The following is a 12,559-nucleotide window of genomic DNA, read 5'->3' as shown; positions in this document are numbered from 1 at the left end:
TGTTTGTTTCCACACCCACTTATTGAGCCTCTGATGAAAAGAAGATATGTCCTTCCCAGCTCCGACCTGGCTTTGTGCTCAAGATGCCCCGAGAAACCCCAGCTGACACTTTCCACAGGCAGGAAGAAGACGGACAGAAGTCAAGGCCCAGAAAGTTCACTGACAAAAGTCCAGAAGCTGAATCCAAAATAAGCCAGGCTTTGAGTTTCCGCCCTGGCCTTCCACCTGGAGCTGATTCCCTGTACAAAGGGGGGACGTTCCTCTACCCAGGCACCCCCCTCACGTCTGCACTCTTAAGCCAGGTTCTTTGCAGTTTCTGACCTGATGCTAAATTCCCAGTCTTCCATTTGCCTTCTTCTTTCAGACAAAAATTCAGCGAATATTCAGAGCTTGGCAGGGCCAGTGACCACAAGCAGACATTGGCTTCTAGTAAGAAACTATAGAAGTTGCCTTTCTACTGCCCTCTGATAAATGTGTGTTGCGTGCATATAAGCCCCGGATGTGTCCATTTGTGTAAAAGTCAAGCAAATCTACCACCTGGAAAGTTTCCACCCTGGATAGCTTCCTAAATCATTTTCTGCCCTGGCATGTTGCAGTTTCCTCGGATGCACTGTGAGGAGACTCCATTTACTCACTTGGCCTCCTGACATGAACTTCCAGCCTCCTTTAGAAATGGTCTGAGAGGATTTTATAAGTTCTAAAAATTTCCAGAATATAACCAATAACTTTTCAGACACTGAGATCCCAGTCACTTGGGATCATGCCATGGAAAGTTGAAGCCTTTCCCCAGATGCATTCATGGGTCTCTTTTTATTTTAAAAGTTACAAATCTAAACGTCAGAAGAGAAGGGGCAGCTCTCCCACCGGAACCCCTGTTCCCTGAGGTTGAGCCAGTCCCCCAGAGACTGCCTCCGCCTGCTGCCTCTTTCACCTGTGTGATGAGACCAATGTGAGGATGCGCTGAGAATCTAAAGTGCGGTTACTCTGCTGATGTGGACCTGAAAATCACCTACTTAATATAGTCTCAATTTCTGTTGAGAGCACCACAGCAACCTGACCAACAAATCACAGCTTTCCTCGTTGGGATTAACCTTCCCAAGACCCTCCTTCCTACGTGGAGAGCTGCATACTTTCGCAGGTAGTAATCAGATGTCACAAATTATGGGCCTGATTCAATCCAAATTATGCACAGAGCCAGGAGAGGGGGGAGAAAGCTGCTTTTGATTCTTCTCAGCTCTCTGCAGATGCTCTAAATGCCAGGGCTGTTTTCATCCCCAACTGACTCCCTTGGAGTTCCATGAGCCAGTCAGAGGGGAAACAGAAGGAGAACCAGGGTTCCCAGCTAGCTGTTTCTATCAAAGCACAAATACAAGTTCTAGCATTAGGAAAATGCACCTTCCTGCCTCGTGTCTGGTTGAACAGAGCTACATGCTGTGGGGCTGGTTGCAGGAACAGTCAAGAAAGAAGACTTGTTTTTGTTTTTCTGTTATTTTTAAAAACCGAATCAAGATTTTGATTTTCAAAAATAAACCCTTAGCCCCTAACTTGTTCTCCTGTTTCCAAATGGCCCAGTCCTAAGAAGGAATGACTTGAAATATTGACTTTAAAATATTTATTGAAGTTCACATCTCCGGTTTTTTCAGGGGGCTTTGAAGAGGGTTGTTTTTCTCATATAGTTGCAGCACAGTTCTTTCTGGCTCATTCTGCAGACTCAAACTTCCAGCTTAGGTAACTCAGATACTCAGCAGCATCAATGACTGAATTCCTGAGCATCAGATTTAAGGGAAAATAGGCTGAAATGATTTGAAGGAGGCAAGGTATGTGCAAAAACATAAAAAGTCTTTTGTGCCTAGAAGGGAATGGATACAATCCCCCCTAAAAGTTCATAAAATTAAAAACTAGCCTTTACCAAACTCAAGAAACCCCTAGAGAATCAAGCCAGCACTTCTCAAAAATTAGAAATATAAGGCCATGTTTTATTGTTCATAATCTGCTCTCTTGCTAGTTCAAACCTAATTTGATAAACTTGCAAGACGATTTCTCTTTTGTAACTAAATAATCAGAATAAGTTAAGTTGTCTCTGAATTGTTCTAAAAACTATCCATAATTTTTCCAGCACAGAAAGAAAAATAAGTAAGAATGCTGAACATAAATGTACTATTTTTGACGGAGGCAAAGTGAAATAAACAGCAGATAAGAAAAAAAAAAGAATAAAAAGAGGAATCAGGAAGTTAAAGCAAAAAGCTTTCCTTGCATTTAGAGACTGTTCCATTTGGAGAAATACCAGAATATGGGAGGAATTTTCTAAGCAGAAATTTCAAAACCTATGCTCCTACCTATGTACTGTGGTAGAAGGAAGTGTCTCTTTTTTTGTACAAGTGGCCACAGGCAAACATGCACACACTCCATGTTTACTAAGCATTCCTTCACCATTTGTTCTCAATACAGAACTCAAATTCCACCAGAGCTATCAAAATCACAAATGCTGCTCCCTCTGTCTCTACCACGGAGTAATTATTTTACAGATAAACTCACACATGTGCCAAATGGTGCTCTTGGATTGGAAACACTCTAAATGCTGTTAAATAAATCATCACTTACCAATAGGATGGAATACTATGCAACTATACAAACAGGCTGAGGAAACCCTCCGCCTGTGATGTGGAGTGATTACAGAGATATATTCTAAGGTGGGAAAAAAAAAAGCAAAATGCAGAACAATTTCTACAGTGGGCTACCATTTGTACAAACAAAAGAGCAGAAAATATTTTTAAGAGAGAAAGAAACATAATTGCTTGTTCATGCACCTAGAAAGACAGCCAAGGCACTGAGGCACCCAAGTGGTAAGAAAACTTGACACTATACACCCTTTTCTATATTTTGAATGATGTACAGACTGTAGGTTTTACCCAGTCAAAAATAAATATTTAAAAATACAATCTGCCAAGGCATGTATTTTTCACTTGAGTGTTTGGATGGACAAGAGGGCTATCCTTGGAATAAAAGGCTTCCCTTTTGAGGCTGAGAGTTGGCCCCCATAATCCAGGAGTCCCCTCGCCTCTTAAAGCCTTCAGGGGGCCAGCACAGTCCAGAAGGAAGGCCCAGGGCTCGCCAGCGAATTTTTTATCAGTTCACTGGGGGCCAACCGGCCAAGGAGCTGGGCTGCCCGCTGAGACGCCTAAGCCGTGACAGCTGCGTAAACTGGTGGTGCCCCAGCCTGACCTATTCCAGAGACAGGTCAGCCCAGTGCATGCGGGGATAAGAAAACAACCTTCCTTCTCTCCAGTGGCTGCACTGGCAAGCTGCTCCAGCGGGAGAACCAGGGGGCAGGAGCTCGCCAGTCCCCCGCAAGTCTTACAAGACAGGCTACTCTCTTTTTACCCCCGTATTGCACCCCAATCATACAGAAGTCCCAAGCTTTGGGGGCTGGATAAAGGGAAACTGAATAGAGAGGTCATTGAAGTGTCTCCTCCAGCTTAACGAATGCTATTTTGGAAAGTTTCCTTAATATTTCTGAACTCCAATTTTAAAAGAGAGGGATTAAGAAGAATCATGCAGAAAGAAAGAAGAATGCACACAATCTCACGTGCGGAGCTGAAAAGACACTTAAGAACAAGGAAGCAGGCTGCAGAAGGGACGCAATGAGAAATCACACAAACACAATGCCGCGAAAGGAAGGATTGCACCAGGATTTCAGGAGTAAGAACGTATGTGTGCAACCCATTTTCGAAAAGCAACCTGTTTGTCAATCCAGCGGGGGTGGGGAGGAAAAAAAACCTTGTGCAAATACATAAACAGGACAAGGTTTGATTTGGAAGAGTTTTAAACAGCCAAGTTAGTCTAAGAGAGAAAAGTAAACTTTACGGAACGGGAGAAAAAGTAATGAAGAAATATCTTTCGACACCTCGGCAAATGGTTTTCAAATTGTATTATTTTTCATATCTATTAAATCAATAGTCTATTATATTAAAGAGTTTCTTATAAACTGAATGTTTTTAACTCAGTGAAAGTGGATTTTGTGGTGCGTGCATGTGTGAGTGCGTGTGTGCGTGCGTGCATGTATGTGTGTTGGTCTTCACTGTTGCTCTTAAGCCTGAATTAAGCTTTTATCTGCCCTTGGGCAGAGCCCATCTGCCAGTAGACTAGTCACTTTCTGCATGTTCAGAGGGGTTTTTTCCCCACAAGATTTCAAGCTTTCCTATGAGATAGAGGTAACTTGCACATAACTTGTATCTTCTCATTTTATTCTCGTATCACCCTGGGAAATTGGTATGATGTGCCCCCATCTTACCAGACGTCAAAACTGAAGTTTAAGGGGTCACACCTGAAATGTGCTTGGCCTCAATTTTAGAGCAAAATTAGTGATGCAGGACAGACTACTTTCACCTTGGGTGCTTTGCTCTTATAAGGCAAGTGAAGACATGAAAAAGGACTTTGGGGTGTGTTTAAGTCAGACAAGAAAAACTCAATTGTATTAAGTGAACCTCAGTCAGGAAACCAGCCAAGTGCAGATTCAGAAAGAAGAAACCTGTTGCTCTTCTTATAATAAAATGAATTGGGCCAATTAATTTTCTTTAGTTCAGATTAAGCTCAACCACGGTAACTGGGAGACACACATACACACACATACACCCTGGGGCCAAGATTTTCTTAATCATGATAATATATTTGAAAATTGGAAGAATTTTAAAATATGTGTTTGAAGATAGACTCTATGAGTCTTTAATTGTTTAAAAATAAGATCTTTTTTCAAAAAAAAAAAAAAACAGAGGCCCTATAAAGGAAACAAAAATGGTTTCCTTTTTTCCTTTTCCCAGACAATGCCTAAGTGCCTGTTGACAGGGTAAGTTAATGCCTATATTAGGGTTTGCCAAAAAAATAAAAAATAAAAAAGATATGAGGGGTATAGTGGCTGTACTTTTAGTTTATCTGTTTAACTGTAAAAATCAAAAACCTACAAATGTAGGCTTTCTGTTAAAAACGTACATTTGTACGTGAACATACAAGCATTGACTGTGAAAGCATACAAAAACCAATTCCATGTTGCAAGATACATTGCATACAGCCATTAACTTTCCTTACTTAGCTATTCCGCCCTAACTCACTTATTGTTTCCCTCTAACGACACAAGGCCAAGTACATTTAATTCTGCAGTTGTTTCCAGAAATATGCCTACCATCTGATTATAAAATTTTAAAAAATTTACATTTAAGCCTCCTTAAAACTTTACTGCTTGAATTCTCAATACGATCCTGGAAATTTTTAATGCTGAAAAATCAGTGGTATTTGCTTTCCCTCAATCCTACGTTAGTCAGCCAAGAAGAGTCTCCCATCCTTGTCACAGAGCATTTTGATCAGCTATTTTAAAATAGAATCCAATGAAATCAGATCCAGAATGAGTGGGAAATTGGCTCCTCGAATCAAGAGTTAACATTAATATACTACTGTAGATATAGTAAAGCTGGCCAAATAAAAGTATATAAGAATCAAATCACTAAATGGGTGTAAGGAGACAAATACACAGCTAGTTTGCTATTGCCTGTCATGAGTTCTAATTCATTTTACTGGGAAGATTCATTTCCCAATCACAGTAAGAAGGAGGACATAAAAACTGAGACTACTTACTTTGATCGAGTTGCTTTACCACAAAGAGAAGGGGTTCTTTGTTATTTTTGCTTTGTTTTAACTTAAAATCCTGCAGCTAAAATTTAAATGTTACAAACTTTGTCATACACGATGTGCAAGGTAAAACTTTCTCAGGATTTCTTTTTTATGGGAGAAATGTGCACCAAATCAAATTCTCAATTTTATACCATTCTCCTTTACTAAAATACAATTACCTCTTTAAATAAAAGCGGCCATTTCCATGGCAGATATTATCTATTAGTCTCTTCTTAGTTTTTATCAGGAAGAAAAACACACATTGAAGATATGAATTCATAAAGCTTTTTATTGCTCAAGGGCCTTCAATCACTATTTCCCATGGTTTTCATAGCTCGCCTTTGACAACGGTGAAGTTTCTAACTCATGCCTCTTAAATAAACGTTTTATAACACTCATGGGCATTTTGATAACTCTGCATGTTCCAGTTACAAACTGGGAAGTACATATATTCTGTTCATTTGAGAGCATAATCCCATCACAGATAACATGAGGGGAAGCTTTCTTAAAGGAGAAAGGTCCCGATTCCAGCAAAAGTTCAACACTGTTGGAGCTCGGTGTTTGGCCCAACACTGCAAAGTAGAGCTGAAAGCTGAGCTGTGCCACTCTCTGCCTGAGACTGGCACGAATGGGGCGAGATACCTTTCCCAACAGAGCAGAGGTTGGTCCTCTGTTGCCACTTTGGTGTGCATTTTCCAAGAGGACAGCAACTTTTGAAATTCCCTTTCACTGTCTCTGCAGTTCCCCAGCTAAGGCAGCCAGTGCTTTTTTTTTTTTTTTTCTTTTAACAATAACATCAAATATTTATTTTTTTTTCCAGCCTTATTGAGATGTAATTGACATAAACCTGTTATTGAGTCAGTAATTCTGCCTTGGTACTGAGGTCAGGCTCCACTCAGAGTATGACTCTGCTGTCCCCTGGCAGTATGTGAACACATAGCCTGATGTCCAAGGGGGGAAAGTCACTTTAACTCCACATGTATATGAAATATGAAATATATTGTGCATATATGTGAAAAATGCCCCCAAAGAACTCTCTAGCACTGCATCTGGACCCAGGACAAGGTAATAATAACGGATCTGCGTTGACTCACACTTCCAACTTAATCTATTTCAGGCAGTTGTCCCACACTGCAATGATTGGGACTATTTCAAAGGACATTTGAGCATGGATAGATAAATTTGGAGGGAAATTATAATAGAAAATATTAGAAAATGCCCACTAATGATTCTGACTCTGTATATCAAAATGCATCCTGTTCAAGAGTGAATAAGAAGGAGTAAAATAAAATGAAATAAGATAAAACCCTAAGCACAATTATTTAGTAGTGAAATGAACACAGTCAGAGAAAGGGATTCAGAAAATCCCCCACACAGGCAGATCCATGATGCTCAGTTGAATATTCAAAGCCAAATCTGGCATAAATTTCACAACCTCAGTTAGAGTGATTTGTTGGAATTTGCAAATTAAGCACAGAGATGGTATTTCCAAAAGAGCCTCTGCAGGAATTTTAGCTCTCATAATAAAAGAAAAATCTATCCAAATATATTGAATTCTTAAACCGAAAAAAAAAAAAGGCCTAACAGTTCATCGAAAAATCAACAGCCAAAAAACTCATAAAATTATTCAGGGAAATATTTTTCCTAGCAGTCAACAGCAGTGCTGAACATGAATTGGGAAGCTGTGCTGGTACCTCAAATTCTGATGACTCTAGAAAGTGTAACCCACAGGACAAATAAACCTTTTGTGTGTGTGTGCGCAACTGGGGATAGTTTACTGCCAGCATAATTCATAGTGACCGACTTATAAATAAACTTTAACGATGCACAAACTATACACAGAAACACATATCTGCTTCTACATTGTAGGAGGTTTAAAAATATACACAAGGACTCATCTAACCATCCATAAACACAAAAATTGTGGAAACATATGTAGAGAAATGCAGTCAATCTAGCTCCCAGTTTTCTGTGTATTTAATTATTCCCCACCTAGTTTTACATAAAACTCTTGACATCTTGCCTTTACATCATTCCAGCTTGGCAGGCAACTTCAGTAAAACTTCCATATTTAGAAAGTGAGTGACATGCAGGATCTTAGCTTCCATGCCTCCCTCCACCTCCCCCCAAACGAGGAGCTATTTGATGATAAATTCACCATCTTAGCCTAAGTTCTAAACAAGAAATCACCATAGGGTAATTAAAAACACCCCATGAATCTCTTCTCTACAAACCTAGGACATGTAACTGGTTTTGGTTCCTATTTCTTAGAGAATTCGGTCAATCCTCCTTAGAGGTTTCAGAGGAAAAGGAGGATTTTCCAAGACAGATAAGTTGAAATGATCCTTCTTTGATCTCAGTGGTTAAGAATCCCTCACAATGGAAGATGGCCACCGAGAGGCCGTGATCCCGGCCTTTTAATGCGTAACAATGGTATCAACAAACAGCTACTTAATCAATATTTGGCCAGAGCTGCTGAAAACTTCCTTTTCAGATTTTAATTCCTAGTTGTAAAACAACCCCAGAGTAGCCAGTGAGATAAGGCATTAAACTGACTGCTTAATTGCCTTTTACTGTCTTGTTAGTTATATATGTACATTCTTAATGGTTCTTTAATCTTTATTTACCCGCATAAATAAGTTACCTGTCATAGAACCCCACCGAACTGAACCTTCTCTGCCCCAGCCCTGGCCAAACTCTCTCACCGTTTGTTTGTTGCTGTTGTTGAGACTTTTAATATTTATTGGCTATTTATTTACGTACAATGTAAACATTTAACCTCGTGGTTAGGGAGGATTTTTTTTTTTTTTGTCCTCAAAATACATGTACTCATGAATGTTGAACCTGAGTTCGAAGGCAACGCTGCTATTCACCTGATTAATTTCCGCATATTCCATTCCCTGAACCTAGGCGAACTTGCTGGTTCCACCCCACCGCGCCGGGGGGTTTTACTGCACAGCCCTGGGGACTCTTAAATGACCCTTCAGTAATTATTACGCACTTGAAGCCCCTACGTCCCCGTTCCGGTGCTATCAACAAGCAAATCAAACTTCAAAATAAACATACAATTTCAAGCATTAATTAGAAAATCTGCATATTTTCAATAAGGCTAGAAAGGAAGCCTATAGCAGTCAACCAAACAAAGCAGCGAAAAAGAAAACTACGATCCGAACTCGGGTGTTTCCTTTCAAATCGGTCCAACAGGAAAATCGTTACCGTTACCTCCTTGAAAAGAACGCAGCGTGGTGTTTTAATTTAATTCAAATTCTGATATTTCCAGTACATTTTTAAATGGATGATATTTCCTTGGTGAATACAGTAAGGACTTCAGAAAACATGAAATTTACCCCCAAAGACAAGAGACGACACTGAGGTCAAATTCGTGATTCTGAAAGATGGACGTGGAGAGTGGGCCGTCCACTTTAATTAAGGTTCCGATGCCACAAATTTAAGACCTTATAGCCCAGGACTTTAATCTGTGGGAAAGTTCCTCCCCCCCCCCTCCGAGCCCGCCTGCCCCCCGCCCTTTGCCTCGCGCCAAAATGTCCTTCCCTGCTAAGGGGGGGTGGGGGTGGGGGACACAAAACGGCCTTCCCTTCCCCTTAATTTCAGTATTGCTCCGGTTAATGATAAAATGTTCTTTTCATGGTCCCACTAGAAATGAAATAGTTCCAGGACCTCTGAAACTTCTGCACGTTGATTGCTTTATCTTATGCCCCACTGAAAAGTGGATGTCGTCCTTGTTAATTTTAGAGAAGCTCATAAGCTTACAAACTCCAGCAAAACTTTTGTCACTTTTACTTTCTCAAATCAAAAAAAAAAAAAAAAAGAAGGCACTGTTTTTCATAAATGTCAAATTGAAAGGAATCGGTATGAAAGGAGGGTAAGCTGTAACCGACCTATGCTTGGGGTCTCTTGGCTCAATCTTTGAAATTGTTGCAAACCTCCCACGCTCACTGGTGGTTCTTAAAAGGGGTAGAGTCCTTATGAAAGTGTATCTCCAGCCCCAATCAAAACATCAATTTGGCAATCTGGCCTCTCTCCCCCTGCACTCCCGAGCTGCCACTTCAAAGCTGCTGCAACAAGTCAGTAATTGTAACTTTGCATCTAAATATTTAAGCGAGAGTCTTGCAGTCGCGTGTCCATTTACAGTCCTCATCTGTCCTCTAATTCCATTACTGCACAAAGCAAAAATGTTTCCCAAAACTCACAAACAGGAAAAGCGTCACCCAGCTGCTGGAGGAGGAGGAGGAGGAGGAGTTGATGAAGGAGCAGTTTCTATTGATTAGTCACTGCTTTTGTGTTAAGGGCTTTCTTTAAAATAAGAAAAAAATGGGGGGAGGTTGCAGAAATTTCACTAATGTGAGCCTCAGGCAAGGAAGGGGGAAAAAAAGAGGAGAAGAAGGGGGGGAGGAGGGCTGTGTCTAGATGAAAGTGAGAAGGACATAAAGGAGGCAATTGAGTCGGCTGCAGCCCGGCGAGCTAAGCTTCGAGCCGGCCGGAGCGCAGGGGAGGGGGCGGCGCGGCGCTTTGGCGCAGAGCGCAGCAGTGGGGGCCGGCCCATTGTGGCGGCGCCCGCGGGCCCGCTCCGCCGCGCCGGGGGATGAACAGAGGCGCCCATTGACTGGCCGCAGTGCGGGCCGTGCCCACAGCCCCCGTTGCAGCGACCAGGGCTAGGTTCCTCCGGCTGAGCCTGCTCGGCTCTCCGTGCAGACTGGGGAGGCGAAGGGTGTGTGGGGCGGGGAGGGGTGAGGAGGGTGCTGGGGTGGGGGCGTGTTCCTGACTGCCTTACCCGCTCTTTCCACCTTGGCAAAAGAGCTGGAAGTACAGATCAGGAGAGGCGCACGGCGTCTACTGCGCGCCTGGGCGCACGGGGCTGAGCTCACCGGGTCGGCCCGCCGCGCTGCTCTTGGATTGGGCGAGGTACAAGGCAAAGCTGGGAAGGTGAAAGGGGCCATCTCGAAAAAAGGACAAGACCCTGGAGAGAGAAACCAGGGCCGTTCTGACCTCTTCCAGAGTACCTCTCTCCCTGTGTCCTAGTGTCTGACAAGTAGAAAGATATACCCGGGAAAGCCAGTCTCAGCAACTTCCGGCAGGCCAGAAAGGAAGCTGGAACCTCCAGAGAGAGAGAGAGCGCGCCGCCCTGGTCGGGACATCCAAACGTCCCTCCTTAGCCAGACTCCTCCCGCCCCGCCTGGGAGCTGAGAGTCCTTTATCAACATTCATTCGGTTTTCCAAGCAGGGCAGCCTCGGACTTTTGCGGCCCAAACTACAGAGTTTTTGGTTTTTTTTTTTAAGGTTTCTAAACTTCTTCCCTTCAAACTACACTCCACTCTGTCCTTTCTCTGGGCCCCTCTTGCCTTCCGGGGCTCATCTGGAAAGGGAGCTAGAGGCAGTGAAGAGACTGACGTTGCACCTTTCTTGACAACCCCAAATTAAAGAAGACTTCAGCTTCCGAGGTGTGTGTATGTGTGTGTTTTCAACGGTTCGGCCCCCGCTGGGGAGAATACTCTGATTTTAAAAATGGTAGCAATTGCTCTTGAATGGCAGCGGGCCCAGCTAGACAGCCCAAAAGACTGGAAACATTTTGTAGGTGAAATGGCCACGTTTTCCACGCTGGAGAGTCCATAAAACTTCCTGGCGCAGCAGCTATTGGGGCTCATTGAATAATTCATCCCTCATTGCAAGCCCATAATGTCTATTCTCGGCCCTTTGTGGGGCTGTTTTCTCTTCTTTTCTCCTTGAATTATAAAAAGGTTGCCTTCCTTTGTTCACATCAAGCTGCTGCGAGCTGGAGCTTTGTCTGGGCCGAGCTAAAGTGTGAGTTTCAATGGACTCTCCAGCCTTTGTCTCCCAAGTTCATCTCCAAGTGTAGATTGTGTAGAGAAGGCCTTCTTTGTAAAAGCTGGAAAAGTTGTACAAATGTTTGACCAGCTCATTTGAGGCGTTTTGTCTCCTGGGCCTCGGTTGCCGGTGCTGCGACGGAGCTGCCGAGCCGCCGCGCAGGCGCCTCCAGCAACAAGTAGCAAAGCCTTGCCACCCTTCACCCTGCTTCCCAAATCTCTCCTACCCTCTGGGCTCATTGCCCCACTGCCTGCAGGAGCCCCTTGGGTTTGGGGTTGGCTGTTTTCTCACCTTCCTCCCTCGCCAGCACCTTCATGCTGCATCTAAACCTGGAATAAAAGCTGGGGTGTCTTCTCAAAGACCAGGGCAGAAACGCACCCCTCCAAAAGGAAGGGCTTAAACTGAGTCCATGTGAGGCCCCTGCTTTAAAAGAAGGGAAGCAACAGTATATGTACCTCCTTTGCCCAATCTGCTGTGGGTTTGGGGGTCTTTTCTTGATTGCCTGTGTGTGCCAGGGCATCTAGGCAACTGTTTACCCCTGAAATCTGTGGTTTGGATTTGTAACATTTAAATCTGTGTCCCTTCCAGGGTGTGTACAGAGTTTGCATTGATGTATAATGCTGCCGCTCCGGAGGGCCAGCGTTCTGCCCTGGAGGCAGAGCAGTGAAGGTAAAAGAAGCGACCAGTTTCCTGACCCACAGTCCTACCCTGGATGCCACCGGCTAAGGGCTCAGATCCAGCTGGTAGAAGTGGGTGACTGCTCCAAGCCCACCTGGAGAGCCGCCTGCCCTTCTAGGGGAACTCAAAAATCAACTCTGCCCAAAGAAGTCCCGGCCCCAGACGAAGGAAGGCCACACGTGGGCGGGAGCACCCGGCAGCTCCCGGCCCTTGGCGCTTTGGAAGAGGTGAAACCAACCCCAAGGCCAAAAGTTCGGAGACGCAAAACTGCCGAAACTCTCCCGCTGCCGTGAACCCTTCCGCGTTCCACTCCCACGGGGCTGACTTTCTTTTGTGGGAGTGGGGGTACCTTAAGAGTCTGAGCACAACCCTCTGG

The 12,559-nt window shown here is 43.6% G+C and overlaps 1 protein-coding gene across 5 annotated transcripts in view; it reads right to left on the bottom strand.

Moving 5' to 3' along the window:
* PAX3 (paired box 3) overlaps positions 1-12,559 on the bottom strand; it is a 94,510-nt gene that overhangs the window by 76,403 nt on the left and 5,548 nt on the right. The window lies entirely within an intron of this gene.

The sequence above is a fragment of the Hippopotamus amphibius genome, chromosome 8 (assembly GCF_030028045.1).
Source record: "Hippopotamus amphibius kiboko isolate mHipAmp2 chromosome 8, mHipAmp2.hap2, whole genome shotgun sequence".
Lineage (NCBI taxonomy): Eukaryota > Metazoa > Chordata > Mammalia > Artiodactyla > Hippopotamidae > Hippopotamus > Hippopotamus amphibius.
Note: the sequence above shows the minus strand (reverse complement) of the source record. Positions and strands in the feature narration are given on the sequence as shown.